General features: G+C 41.2%; 2 pseudogenes; one reads left to right on the plus strand and one right to left on the minus strand.

Moving 5' to 3' along the window:
* The first annotated feature begins 1,877 nt into the window (after positions 1 to 1,877).
* LOC134390209 (mortality factor 4-like protein 2) lies at positions 1,878 to 12,212 on the plus strand (annotated as a pseudogene).
* A 1,599-nt stretch (positions 12,213 to 13,811) lies between these two features.
* LOC134390210 (ski oncogene-like) overlaps positions 13,812 to 15,108 on the minus strand; it is a 34,724-nt pseudogene continuing 33,427 nt past the window's right edge.

A 15,108-nucleotide genomic window follows, 5' to 3' on the forward strand; every position in this document is an offset into this window, starting at 1 on the left:
ACGATATTATTGACCTAAAGTATCATACCCAGTGAAATATCTTTCAAAACCAAAGTTGAGACAAAGACTATTACAACATCTCAGAGCGGAAACAATTCCGTAGCACACTCGCCATAAGAAATTTTAAAGGACATATGGGGCAGTCACCAAGAAACAAGAAATGTTAAAGGAAGTTCTTTAGGCATAAGGGAAATAACAAAAGATGGAGGTTATGGAGCTACACAAAGGAGTGAAGAATGCCGGAAATGAGGACCACATGGGTAAATATACAAAACCATTTTCATATTAAATAAATATCACTGTATATGGGATTTAGAAAATATGTAAAAGTAAAACATATGCCCATAGTATAAAGGTCAGAGGCGGGGGGGAAATGGTATTAACTATCATCAAGTGTTGCTTTGTGTTGCTTCGCCCACACAGAATTGTCACCTCACTTCCCCTGGGTGACGGAGATGCAAAGGATTACTCAAAGACCATCTCTACTGCACAGTGAGAGGCCCCAAATTGGTTAATCTATCTTTGGGACCCTCAAGAGAGAGGCATCCCTTCCTTGGGAAATTAACACTGACATGGGGTTCTCTTCCTGCATTTATTTTCCAGACCAGGAAGTTACAGGAAGAGACATAGGTGGGGTTATAGTTTACAGTATAGGCTGGTAACTTTCAGTAAAACAAGCCAGATGACATTCCAGTAGACAAGTAAGTGGTCCTAGCAACAAGTTTGATCTTAGCAAACATTCCTTCTTAACAGCAATCTCTCAGTATCTTTACATAACCATCAGTAACTAGTCTGTCTTTTGAGACAGCAAACTGCTGTGCCACAATCCTTATCTTGCAACAGAGAATTATACCCTGAGTAAAATTTCCTGTCCTTGCAAGGTCAATATATGAAACTGCAAGGCTTTGGAAAACCAGGCCCTGTGAAGTACATATACTCTATATAGTATATTCCACAATCAAGTTCTTATTATAGACATGAAGTAGTGCAGTGTCATTTGAAGGAGGACTATGATTAAGTTAAAGATGTATATACCATAAAACCTAAAACAACCACAAAATAACAATACAGGAAGTTATAGCTAATAAGCCCACAAAGGAAAAAATTAGAATCTTTAAAAAGACTCAACTGATCCAAAGGAAGGCAGAATAAGAGGGAAAAGGGAACAGAGAACAAATGGGATAAATGGAAGAAAAGGTGATGCTGAGTTTAAACTTAACCATATCAATAATCACAGTAAGTGGAAATTGTCTAAATACCCCAATTAAAAGGCAGAGATTGTCAGGTTGGGTAAAGAAGCATGACCCAACTACATGTCTACCAGGATCACCCTTCAAATAAAAAAACATATCCCACACTCATACTAGTCCATTGAAAGCTGGAGTGACTATATTAAACCAGACAAAGGAGATTCCAGAGCAAAGTATATTACCAGGGATAAAGAAAGTTATTTCTTTAAGGAGTCAGTGAAATAAGACAATATAACAATTCTAAATGTTTGTGCTCCTAATAATAGACCTTCAAAATACATGAAGCAGGCTATGGCAGTTGTAGGAACAGCAGAGATCACACATCAGCTGCTGGGAAGAACTGGATTTCAGGTCACCATCAGAAAAGCTAAGTTTGCTGTACAGTAAGGATCAGATTGGATCTTGATTGCAGAACCGTCCCTGATTGCAGAATCTTGGATGATTTCACAAAAGTTCTTCATCTTTGCAGAACCTGCTTTCCTTGCCAGGTTATGTCTCCTACTTCATCCTTCGAGACCATCCCAGAAGATCTATAAGAGTCCATCTGGGAACTCACTAGGCGTTCTTGGAAGGAAAAGAAGGAAGATTGTTGGTTGGAATAAATACAGGGTTGAATGAGTTCCAGAAAGCAGGGTTCTCAAACTCATGGACAACAATTTGTGGAAGAAAACAACTTCAAAAAACCAACTAGAAGCAACACTCAGAGAAGTAAGATGAGAGGGGCCTGTTCAGGAAAGAAGACAGCTGGTCCACAGCAGAAGAATCTTGAACCAGCTCTCCCAGGATGATGGTGGGGGTCGTTCAGCACAGAACCTCCCTTCAGGATCCATTAGGAAGACAAAAAAAAAAAACAGAAGACTCATGGAAATGGAGATAGTGGCAGTGCCAGTGAAGCACTTCAGCCCCCTCGGAAGAAAAGGGCCCATGTGCACCATACTGTTGAAAGTGAACTGGTATTTAAGAACAGGGTGGAAGTTAAAGTGAAGATTCTTGAAGAATTAAAACCATGGCTTGTTGAGGACTGGGACTTAGTTACGAGGCAGAAGCAGCTCTTTCAACTCCTAAGAGAAACACATATGCCATTCTGGAAGAGTATGTGAATTGCAAGAAATCACAGGGAAACATCAATAGTAAGGAATATGCAGTTAATGAAATGTGGCAGGAATAAAAGAATATTTCAACGTGATGTTGGCACTCAGCTGCTTGACAAATTTGAGAGGCTCCAGTATGCTGCAATCCTCTCAGCTCACCCTGATGCACCAATGTCATAGTTTTACAGAGCGCCACAACTACTGAGATTATTTGCAGGAATCGGAGCAATGTTGGCATATACACCCCTTGATGAGAAGAGCCTTGTGTTATTGTTGGGCTATTTGCATGAATTCCAAAAATATCTGGCAAAGAATTCCACAAGGATTGCAAGCTTTTTTTCTCATTTCAAAGTTGCTAGTGTATGCAGTAATTCGCCAAAGAATAAACATTCAGTAAAACATTTTGTTGCCTAGCCTAGTTGACCATATTCCTTGAACGCTGGTGGTTCTATCCCTTTGACACTACACAATTTCCTATATGTGTTAATGCTACTGATTTAATGTCCTGATCAATCATGCTAATTAATGCACGATTAATCCCAGTTACTACCCTGATTCCTAGTGCCAAATGATTCAACTTAATGTATATACTTGAAAACCCATGCAATTGTGCTCTTTTTTATTAATGGTGCTTGAAGTGAAACAGCCCATCCTATCTGCAAGTCCATCTATGCTATTTCTTAGGTATACTATCTTTGTTTAAGTTGCTGAAGGATGGTGGTTTGTTTAATGGTTTTTGTATTTGATTCTAATGCACATTCTAACATGATAGAGTCAATGCATCATTGTGTAACCAAGTTTTTGTGGAAAAATTGATATTTTAGCAATTGTATTTCAGATCTTAAATAAAATTTGTTTCTAAATTTCAAAGCAGCAAAAAACCAAAATACATGAAGTAAAAATTGATAGAACTACCAGTAAAAAATAAATTTACAATTATAATTAGAGACTTCAATACTCACCTCTCAATAATAGAACAAATAAATAGAAAATGAGTAAGGATCTAGAAGGTGTGAACATCATCAAACATCTTAATATTATTGACATGTATAGAAGACCGGAATGCGTATTCTTTTTAGTGTACATGGAGCTTTTACCAAAATAAACCATATTCTGGCCATAGAACAGGTCTCAATAAATGTGAAAGGATTCAAAGCATACTAAGTATGTTCTGTGACCATAACAAAATTAAATTAGAAATCAATAATGGGAGGGCCGAGCCTGTGGCGCACTCAGGAGGGTGCTGCGCTGGGAGCGCGGCAACGCTCCCAGCGGCCGCGGGTTCGGATCCTATATAGGAATGGCCGGTGCACTCACTGGCTGAGTGCCGGTCACGAAAAAAGAAAAAAAAAAAAGAAATCAATAATGGGAAAATCTGGAAAATCCTCAAATATTTGGAAACTAAATGATACACTTTAAATAACTTATGAGTTAAAGTCAATGGGGAAATTAGTATTTTGAGCTGAATGAGAGTGAAAACACAACATGTCAAATTTGTACAATGCCACTAAAGCACTGCTTGGAAATTTATAGCACTACCTATATTAGGAAAAAAGAAAGTCTCAAATCAGTGACCTCAGTTTTCACCAAAGCAAACTAGAAAAAGAAGCATAAAGTGATTCCCAAGTAAGGAGAAGAAAGGAAATAATACAGATAAGAGCATAAGTCAATGGAATAGAAAACAAAAGGAAAATAGAGAAAATCAACGAAACCAAAAGCTGGTTCTTTGAGAGTAATAAAATTGATCAACTTCTAGCCAAAGTGATCCGGAAAAGGAGAGGTGACACAGATTACCAATATCAGCAGTCACTGAGGAGCATCACCGTAGGTTCTACCGATATTCAATGATAACAAGGGAACGCTACGAACAACTTAGGCCAATTAACTTGACAATTTAGATGAAGAAATTCCATCTAATACACAATCTTCAAACGCTCACTCAAGTAGAAATAGGTGTCCTCAGTAAACTTGTAAGTATAAAACAAATTGAATTCTTACTTAAAAACTTTTCCACAAAGAAAGCTCCAGCGCATATGGCTTCACTGGTAAATTGTATTAAACCTATAAGGAAGAAATAATACTAATTCTACACAAACCCTTCTAGAAAATTGAAGAACAGAAAATACTTCGTATCTAAGTGAAACCAGTGTTATGATATGAAATCAAGACAAACAAGAAAAAAAAAACACAGACTAGTATTTCTCATGAACATAGGAACAAAAAGTCTAAACAAAATTTTAGCAGATCAAATTTAACAATATATAAAAAGGAAAATACATTATGACCACATAGGGTTTATCCCAAGAATACAAGTTTCATCTAACATTTCAAAAGTTACAGTTAGATAGGAGGAATAAGTTCTACTGTTCCATTACACAGTAGGGTGACTCTAGTTAACAGTAATATATTATATATTTCAAAATAGCTAGAATTTGAATGCTCTCACCTCAAAGAAATGATAAATGTCTGAGGTGCTAATTACCATAATTTGATTACGTATTTTATACATGTATTAAACATCACACTGCTCCATAAATATGTACAAATGTGTCTAAATTAAAAATAAATTAAACTGGCTAGCCAGTTAGTTCAGTTAGTTAAAGCATGTTGTTATAACACTGAGGTCAAGGGTTCAGAGCCCTGTACCAAGCAGCTGCAAAAAAAAAAAAAAAAAGACAAAAAAATCAGTGTAATTCACCATGATCACAAACTTAGAAAAGACAACCCATATGTACAGCTCAATAGACACAGAAAAAGAATTTGAAAAAATAATCCAACACGCATTACTGCTGGAAAAAGAAAGTCAACAAACTAGGAATAGAAGAGAACTTAAATAGGCTCTATGAAAATCTTACAATAATATCATATTTAATGGTGAATGATTGAATGCTTTTCCCCACAATCAGAAAGCAAAACATGGATGTCTACTCTCATCACATCTATTAGACATCATGCTGAGGTTCAGTAAGGCAAGAGCCAGTATATTAAGGTAAGAAAAAGAAATAAAATGCATCAAGATTGGGAAGGAAGAATTGTTTATTTGCAGAAAACATGAACATCTATGCATAAAATCTGGTGTGACCTATAAAAAAGCTCCTAGAGCTAATAAAGGAGTTTTGTAAAGTTGCCAGAAAAAGATTTAAATCTAAAGCAATTTTATTTCTATATACTAGCAATAAACAATTGGGAACTGAAATTTTAAGAAATTTCCAAGTACAACAGTATAAGAAGAATGCAGTACCTAAAGATAAGTATGTCAAAAAACATGTAAGACATATACATTGAAAGTTATACAATACTACTGAAATTAAGGAAGACCAAAATTTATAGAGAAATATATCTTGTTTATAATTCAGAAGACTAAATATATTGTTAAGCTGTCAGTTATCCAGTTTGATCACTAGAATCAACATAATCCCATTCAAAATCCCAGCAGGATTTTGTTGTTGTTGTTTTTTATAAAAAATGTGGGGCCGAGCCCGTGGCGCATTCAGGAGAGTGCGGCGCTGGGAGCACAGAGACGCTCCCGCCGCTGGTTTGGATCCTATATAGGAATGGCCAGTGAACTCACTGGCTGAGTACTGGTCACAAAAAAGACCAAAAAAAAATGTGAAGCTGATTCTACAGTTCTTATGGAAAATAGAAAGGTCCTAGAGTAGACCAAACATTACATAATTTCAAGACTTTATAAGTAATCAGGACAGCTGACAAATAGATCATTGAAACAGAATAGAGAATCCAGAAATAGATCCACACATATCTGGCAATGAACTTCTGACAAAGGTGGAAAGAAAATTAAATGGAGAAAAGAATGTCTTTTCAACAAATGGAACTATTGGCTCTTTCTGTGCAAACAATCACCCATACCTCGTGTCATATTCATAAACTCATTCAAAATGGGTTATAGACTTTAATGTAAAACCTAAAACTATAAAACTTGTAGGAAAAACAAGAGAAAATTTCTGTTGAACTTGGGTTAGGCAAAGATTTCTTAGATTTGACATCAGAAGCATGATTCATGAAAGTGAAAGTTGATAATTTGGACTTTATCAAAACAAACACTTTTCAAAGTAAACAATAAATACAAACCACAGACTGGGAAAAATTCACTACAGAGCATCTGCTTAATAAAGGACTTGTATCCAAAATATATAAAGAACTCTTAAAGCTCATTTGAGAAAAAAGCCCAGAAAAACATAACCCAGTAAAATAAACACTTTACCAAAGATTTGTGGGTAGCAAAGAAGCACATTTTAAAATGCTCAGCATCATTAATTGTCCAATTTAAACAACAATGAGTTACCACTACACATTTATTAGAATAGCTAAAATTTGAAAGACTGATTATACCAAGTGCCACGTTTTGTTTTGTTGTTTAATATTCTGGAAACCATATTTTATATAAAGCAGTATAAAAAATTATTTTGTTTCTTTTTTATAGCTGCACAGTATTCTTTGGTTTATTCAATGTCTCTTTTATTGATGGACATTTTATTTCCACTCTTGTTACTATAAATAAAACTGGAGTAACATAGTTTTGTGCATATATGTTTTCAACATCCGTTGTTCTCCAATATCTTTGAGATAGAGCTTTAGAATTGGGATTGTTGAGTCAATGTGTAAATACACACTTAACTTAGGGCGATGTTGCAAAATTCCCATTCATAGGGGTTGTATCATTTTGCATAGTGATCAGCAATGCATGAGAGTGGCTATTTTCACCACATTCACTCACCAGCAGAGTACAAGGTATATCAAAAAGCTTATGGAAAGATTCGTATTATCTTTTAATTCTGTTTTTCCACATACTTTTTGAAGTATCCTCACATGTTATCAGATATTTGGATCTTGCCAAGGTAAGTGAGAAATGGTGTCTCAGTGTAGGCTTTATTTGTATTTCTTTTATTATGAACAGGGCAGAGTGTGTTTCCATATGTCTACAAGCTATTTATATTTCTTTTCCCAGATCCGTTCATTCTTTCAGCCCATTTTTCCATAGGTTTGCTGGCCACTTTCTTCTCTATTTGTGAAGCTTTTTATATTTTAGAAATATTAATCCCTTTTAATTTGTTACAAATATATTTTCTCAGGTTGTCACCGTCAAATTTTGCTTATTTTGCAATTTTTGGGGTGGGGGACTGGGCAAGGTCTTCTATATTTAAATAATCAACTTTACAAATCTCTTCCCTTGTTGCTCCTAGAGTTTGAGACATAATTAGGATGTCCCAACGCATGCGACATAGAAATTCACTTAGCTCCTACGGTGAGTGAGCCCCATTCTTCACCTCCCCCTGCTTGAATGCTTCCGCTTGGCTGCCCACGAAGACCCCGCCCACGAAGCGCCATCTGACTTGTGCACAGTGTTCACTATCATCCCCATGGTTACAGTGTTCTCAGTGTTCAGTGGCCGAAGAGCCGGCCAGGGGACAGACGGATTTCAGTCTACTCTGTGAGCCAGATGGTCTCCATTAAAGGAGATGGTGAAGGAGACAAGCCCTGTGCCTTGGGCTGGATGGTATCCATGAGAGGAGAAGGTGAAGGAGATGAGTCCTATGCTGTAAGAAGGATGGTCTCCATGAGAGGAGATGATGAAAAAGACGAGTTCTGTGCCTTGAGCGAGACAGTCACCGTGAGAAGAGGCAGTGAAGGAGACAAGTCCTGTGCCGTTCAGCAGGGAAGCGTCTCACCCCCTACCTGTCCATACGTGATGTTGGCAGTCGCTGCCATTGTGCCTTCTGTTGCCACGTCGGACAGGGCGCTTTGGGGACCCCTGTCAGTGCTGTACACAGCCCTCACAGCCAAGCTGCTGGAGATGACGATCCCCGTTCCCACGGAGGGACCCCAGTTCTGGCAGGTGGGTGGATGAGTTCTGAGTGGAGTGGGTGCCCTGACCGGCCTGGCCAAGGAAATGGAGTATGTCAGGCCTGAGGCATGCAGGATGTTGCTGTGCTGTTTAGGGAGGCTAGTGGGAATGTACTTGAAGTGTCATCACTTGCTCATTTCTTACAGAACAGTTAGAAGTGGCAGGTGCTGTGTTATCTTTAAAGCCACTATCCAAACACTGAGAGCCAGCGTGTCTTTTCCCAGTGGCCCCTGGCACTGTTGAGGGATGGAGTCAGTATGGTAGTTAACTCGGGTACTTGTAGAAGGCAGCAAAAACAGTGTGCAGCTGGCAGGTGTTCAATGGACTATCTCCCAGGAAACATTTTAAATTAAGGCACCAAGTTTTAAAGACACTTAAATTCAGGGATTATCTAGACCAGTTACCATGAGCTATCTGATTTAGCATGTGTCCTTGTTACATAAGAGTAGACCAAAATTAAAGTTTAAATTTTTAGAGGAATAAGACATCCATTACCATCATATTGGTTTTATTTGCAGCCATGAAACTTGATTACTTATACTACATTTAAATTTTTTGTCTTACGTTTTTTTTTTTTAAAGTAATAAGATCCAATTAACCAAGAGAAAAGTATGATCCAGAGGGACTCTAGCTATGTGTTGGACAAAATGATGTGGCAGGGTCTCTGTTAACTGGAAATATATGCCCAACTTAAAGACGTTTAGACTGGTAATATTTAAAAACACTACAAGTCAAACAAGAAATGAGACTGCCAACATCCTGTCTTTCTTGAAGCAGTAAGAACTATTGAAGCTTTTTGAGGGGGTTGTTATCTGGTGGATTTTGCAATAGAATTTCTATGGCTGACTCTTTCTGACTGCATTATTGCAAATTTCTTTAAGGCTTCCCATTATTTCTAATATGTCTATTTCAGGTTGTTGCTACATTGCATGATGATGTTCAGCCTGGGCCAGATTTCTTTGGACTGCCATGGGAACCTGTACTTGTAACAGCATTCTTGGGAATTGTTTCATTTGGTATATTCTTCTGGAGAACTGTCCTTGTTGTGAGTAAATTAATTTATACTTTAACTCATAAATGCAAGGGATGTTTTATAATCACTGGCCCTTTTATTTGCTTCTTTTTCAGTAACATAAGTGCAAATTAATGATTATACTTCAAGCTAACTTCATAAAATAGTGTTCTAAAATTTGTCTTTTAGACTTAAGTGAATAAGATAACATGTATAAACTCAATTGGAAAAGTTCTATTTATGAATCCTTTTTATCAAAACCTAAAGATTAAGAATGAGGAGGGTGCACGTATGCACTATTAGAATTGGGAATTCATACAGCCACTCTGAAAAGTCGTTTAGTGATATGTATAAGAAGCCTTACAAATGGTCATATCCTTTTATATAGTATAATATCATGTCTAATTATCTGTCCTAAAGAAACTTCCAATCATGCATTAAAGATCATATACAAGGGCATTCAGTGGAAAAGTACTTATTAGACTGAAAACCTGTCACAACCTAAATGATCCCTATGGTAGGGGAATTGTTAAATTATTGTATATCCATATAATGGGATATAAGGTGGCTTTACATATTTCAAAGACATTGGAGCACAGAAAGTGCTCTCAATTTAACGTGAAGTGGAAAAAAGCAGAAACCAAGACTTTAAAGTACAGGTAAGCTGTGTGTTATATAAAACACATATGTACACACACACACACAGAAAAAATGCTGCAAGGAAATACAATAGAAGGATAAAAATTCTCATATCTACGAGATGAAGTAATTTTTCAGTTTTTTCCCCTTACATATACAAGTGTTTGCCAGATTTTCTGATTTGATGATGTGCTCAGAAAATATCTTATTTGGAAATGCAGATTATATAATTTTCAGACACTATTAAATTTTTTTATCCTTTTTTTCTGTACAGAATTTGACTTTCAGACATATATATGTATGTATATGTGTGTATACTCCTACATATTTTTATTGTACTGTATGTCGTTCTGCTTCACACTTGTTTCACATAATTGGGGGAAATTATTCTGTGTAAATGAACTGTGCAAATGAAAAGTTTTCATTTGAAACTTAACAGTTAAAGTGTCCAAAAGCACTGAATGCAATTCTTTCTAAAACTGTGTACTGTATTGTTTTATTAATTTCTTAATTATATTACATTGGACATATTATTGTTAATAAGTTTCCTCTCCTTGCCCAATTGATTGTAAAATCACTCCTAAAAGAAGGATTTCTTTTGCCTGGATTCTCCAACCTCATGAGGTTTTTCCTCAGATAAAAGGAAAAGGGGAGAATAAAAGTGTGAACAGAAGGGGAAAAGGTGAAAACATTTTATATTTCCTACTCTTCTCTCTCCCATTTATAAAAACCCTAACACCTGTTTTGATTTGCACAATGTTATGTAGTCTCTTTGTCCTGTTGCTTCCCAGCCTTAGCATTTGCCTTTTTGAAGCCTGGTCCCAATGTGACTTTTAGTTTGGGTGGAAGGGAACAAAGGAAGCTTACTCTCTCATTAGCTAGGCTGTGACAGTAGAGAAATAGCCATTTCTTTCCATGTTGGAATTTTCTGAATGCATTTTCCTGGAACAGCATTATTGTAAGTGGTGTTCAGATACTGTAGTAATGATGAGATACCATGGATGATTTTGTGGACTGGTCTGAAAATCCCATCACCATTTATAACATTTGAAAGGGGAAATGTATTTGGAGTTCTAAAGAAATGCAGTAGTATTTTTTTTTTAATTAGTTACTGCTTGGATTTTATTATGCTGTAAATTTAGAGCTGTCTTCAGCGGGCGATTTAGTTTTTACACTTTTAGAAAGATGTTAGCTATTGTTTCTCTTGTCTCTTGTGCATTTGGCTCTAGCAGTCTTCCCTTTCCTGTCAGATGTATGATCACTGTTTATAGTGGCCTGGGAAAATTAAACGATCTAACTCATGAGAAGTATTTCTTCTTCTTCTTTTTTTTTTTTTTACTAAATGCCGTTTATTTGGCAGACAATTTCAGAAATGTACAGTCACAATTTGTAGGCTGAGAAATCTCTGTGGAGTTGTTACTTCACAACTACCCTTCACAAAAGCAGTAATGACAGCTTCTCGGTACATTAACCAGTCATTTTTGTTTGAAGTGAACATAGTGAGAATAGATTTTTCATTCCTTTTTATTCTCCGCATTTTAAATATGGAAATGAAGAGCTACTGTGGTGAATGGAGGGAGTGACTGCCTTAGAGGGACATCACAGTGTGTGTGGTGTGGCTTCTTTATTAATCAGGAGTCATCTCCATTGATAACCTTTGACAGTCCTCTTGCTTTTCCCTTCCATTCGCAGACACAAGTTTCACTCACTGTCACTGTCACTTGGAGAGGCCACAGTCAGAAGAAGATGGCCGGCCTTGGAAGATGGAACATACCCAGCCCACAACCTCCAGCGAATGACAACATTAGTCACCTAATTAACACAACAGTAACAGGGTTTTGAAGAGCTGTGCCTGGCGGGTACTGGGGTCCAAACCCTTGACCTCTACAGGCATCTTCTAGAGGTGATGCTGCCCGGTGCAGGTGGATGCCCCCTACCCACCTGCACATGCACCAACTTGACCCCAAGCCCACGTCAGGGACGCAGCCTGATCAGATTCACGCATGTGCAAAGGTGCTCGCTGTGGCATGTAGGGAACATGGCAGCCACTGAGACCAGGGGCCAGAGCCCATGGTGCCAGCCCAAGATTCTGACAGGCTTTCTCCCAGAGTGTGGGCTGAGGGTCAGGTAAGGCAGCATCCCAACCACAACCAGCCAGTGACCACATGTGCACGAGGCGCCAGCACTGCCTAGAAACCCGACTTCAGGAGCCTCAGTATCATGGCAAAACGCACTGGTGTGGTCAGTGAGGCATAGTGAGCCCACCGGGGCCCCTGACCATGCAGCGCCAGGCAGGACATGGCCTCCACGGACCAGCGGCAGGGTTCCTGGCCCTCCACACGGGCAAGATCCGCTAATGCAAGCCAGGAGGGCCCATGGTCCTGGCCAAGCCCCAACCAGGACCTGCAATCTCACCATGGATTTGTCACTTCCCCCTGGATATTCTCACAGTCTGCTTGCCAGTCACCCAACCTGGGAACCCCACATTTGTGTCACCCCACTCAGGCACTGAAGACGCCATCCTGAAGACTGGGGTCATGGACATACAAGGGCTCAAGTTCATGAGAGGAAGCAGGGCTGGGGCTTTGTCACCACCATAGGCAGAAGAGCGAGGATGGGAGCCGCACCATCTGTCCCCGGCCCTGGGCTCGCAAGTACCCTGGAAGGAGTGCCCCCTTTCTGCTGAGGTCCCAGGCACCAGCTGCAGAGGGACGTGCCAAGCAGGACGTGGGACCAGAGAACAGAGACTCTCCCCATGCACACTTCCCAGGACCCAGTGCCAGGCAGGACAGAGCGGGGAGGCCAGCAGCAGCACCGACAACAGGAGAGGCAGAGCTTCCCGCGCCTGAGGCTGCCCCAGGTGGGGCTCGAGCACCACCAAACAGACCTCCCTCATCTGTTACCAAGATAAAGGGCCAAATGGCTGTGGGGTCATCTCAGAAAGAAAGAGCCCTGTGACATTTGCAATTTGAATACTGGTGGCGACATAAAAAATGTCTTTATGGAGAAGGCAAAGAGCCTGTGTTTTCAGGTGCTCTTTCAGGGCAGCTGGTTATTTTTACTACTGTCAGGACAGTTTTCCTGATTTAAGACCTGGCGTTCCTGCCCCCTGACCATCTCCCTGGGTAGACGCACACCCCCAGCATCTAGCTCCAGCGGCAGAAAGGCTCAGCGGCACATGGGGGCATGGGAGGGCTTCATAGGAGCGAAATATCTTACCTGCTCCAGGGTCCAGAGGAACAGGCCAGCACATGCAAAGAAGGGAAAAGGGAAAAAGAAACTAGATTCACATGCACACCAACAGAATACTGGAGTAGCAACAGGAAAGTTTGGGTTCTGATAAAACGTACAATTACATTAAAGACAACATTTACAAGACATGGTTGTATTTAAGGGCTTTTTGGCCAATTACAATGCAAAAATATGAACCAACTCACTCTCTATTATGTAAAAAAGTCACAAAGGGCTTCCCCGTGCCTCGGCTGGGAAAGGGGCCTTGTGTGGGTCTGTGGAAAGGGGACCCACACACCGCTGGCGAGTGCAGATGCAGAGCCACAGCCGCCCCTTCGGACATCATGTGGAAAAGGCCCTCTTCCCACTGCTTTCCGAATCACTTGTTTAAGGAGGTGGCACAGTCTCCAGTAGCTCTGGTCCCTGTTCACCTTAAACTTGGAGATGCATGTGTATTTTTGCTTGATTTTTAGCACTATTTTGTGCTACTGTAACATTTAACCTTGGTGGCTCACCATTCAGACCTTTCAGTAGCTTTTTAATCCCATGAAAGGCCGGGGCCCTCCTTGAAGCTCCAGTCCCACCCGTCAGTGTGCAAGACAAGAGGTCGTGAGAACACAAGACGCAGCAATGAAAATCAGAGCAGTGACCTTTTTAACTGGTCCCTTTGCAGGGCAAGAGCCAGGAGAGGGTGACAAGCAGGTGGGGGCCCCATGACCCTCAGCTCAGCAGCCCCTGCACCTGCCCGGGAAGAGAGCACCCTGTGGAGAAAAAGGAATGAAAGAAACAGCAATCATGGGCCACCCTTCCCGTCCCAGCACCCTGCCTCTTGTTTAAGGGACCAGGTATGCCTTGAAAAGCCACTTTCTGGAAACACCACCAGCCGGGCCTCCCCGGGGTGTCAGCCTCTTGAACCATCAGCACAAATGTTGTCAGAAGCCTCCTGGTCCTTCAGCAATTGGCCTGGATGTGAGGGAAGGGGTGAAAGGGGCGCCCTTGACCACTAGAAGCTGCTCTAGGGCAGAAGGGCCACAATCTCTGCCCAGGGAAGGCCTGCGGGGACAGCAAGGGGCCCCAGGTGCTGGCAGGGCTCAAAGGGACAAAGGTTTTCATGGGCGAGAGCAGCTGAGCATAAATGGTGAGCGCCTGGCGTCAGCCCGGGTCAAGGTGGCCCACACAAAGCCCCCGTGAGGAGCAGCCTTCTGGTGTTCCTCCCAAAATGTGCCATTAACCTCAGACTTTAACCTCGCAACTGCAAACTGTGTGCGTGATGGGACCTTAAATAGGTCCTCTTAAAAGGAAAGCTCAAAAAGGGAACGTACAACAGTCACATGCTCACTAAGTCCAAGACAGATGCCACACAGCCCCTCCGTCAGGCTCGGGCAACAGGGCAGAGCCAACTCCCAGCAGGGGAGGCCACCATCTTCCCACAGCTCCTAACCACAATGGACTTCTGTGGACAGGTGCCAAGTTTCCTCTGTTCAACAAGCACCTGAGAACACATGCTCCTGAGCACCTGGAGCCACCGGGGAAGGTGCTGCTGGGGCAGGGGGGGGCAGCGGTGATGACCAGCCTGGCTGGAAAGTGCGGGGTCTGTTCTTCTCAGGGACTGTCCTGGGCACCCACAGTCCCCCATTACCCAAGCTAGCACAAAGCCCGCCTTGGCTCACAAATGCCCTCACTCCCATCGGGTGACCCAAGTGCTGGGTGTGCTGAAGGGCATGACCCTCCAGTCCTCAAGGGCCCTGCAGTGTACCCACAGCCCCAGCCCAGGGTCAGGTGCTTGCTGGGGCCATCAGGTCAGTTCATTCACACGGGGATGCCCACCCTGTGATGTGGGCACCCAATCCAGCCTATACCAGCCCAGGATGGGGAAAGGTGCTCTTGATATGGAGAGGCACTCCAGCGAACTTGTCTGTCCCATGGCTGGCCCAACTGGAGAGTCCTGCAAAATACCAGCTGGGACTTCGACAATCACACTGTCTGTACCCCGCCCCCCAGGACAGGATACGAAAAGGAAGG

Source organism: Cynocephalus volans, chromosome 11, assembly GCF_027409185.1.
Source record: "Cynocephalus volans isolate mCynVol1 chromosome 11, mCynVol1.pri, whole genome shotgun sequence".
Classification (NCBI taxonomy): Eukaryota; Metazoa; Chordata; class Mammalia; order Dermoptera; family Cynocephalidae; genus Cynocephalus; species Cynocephalus volans.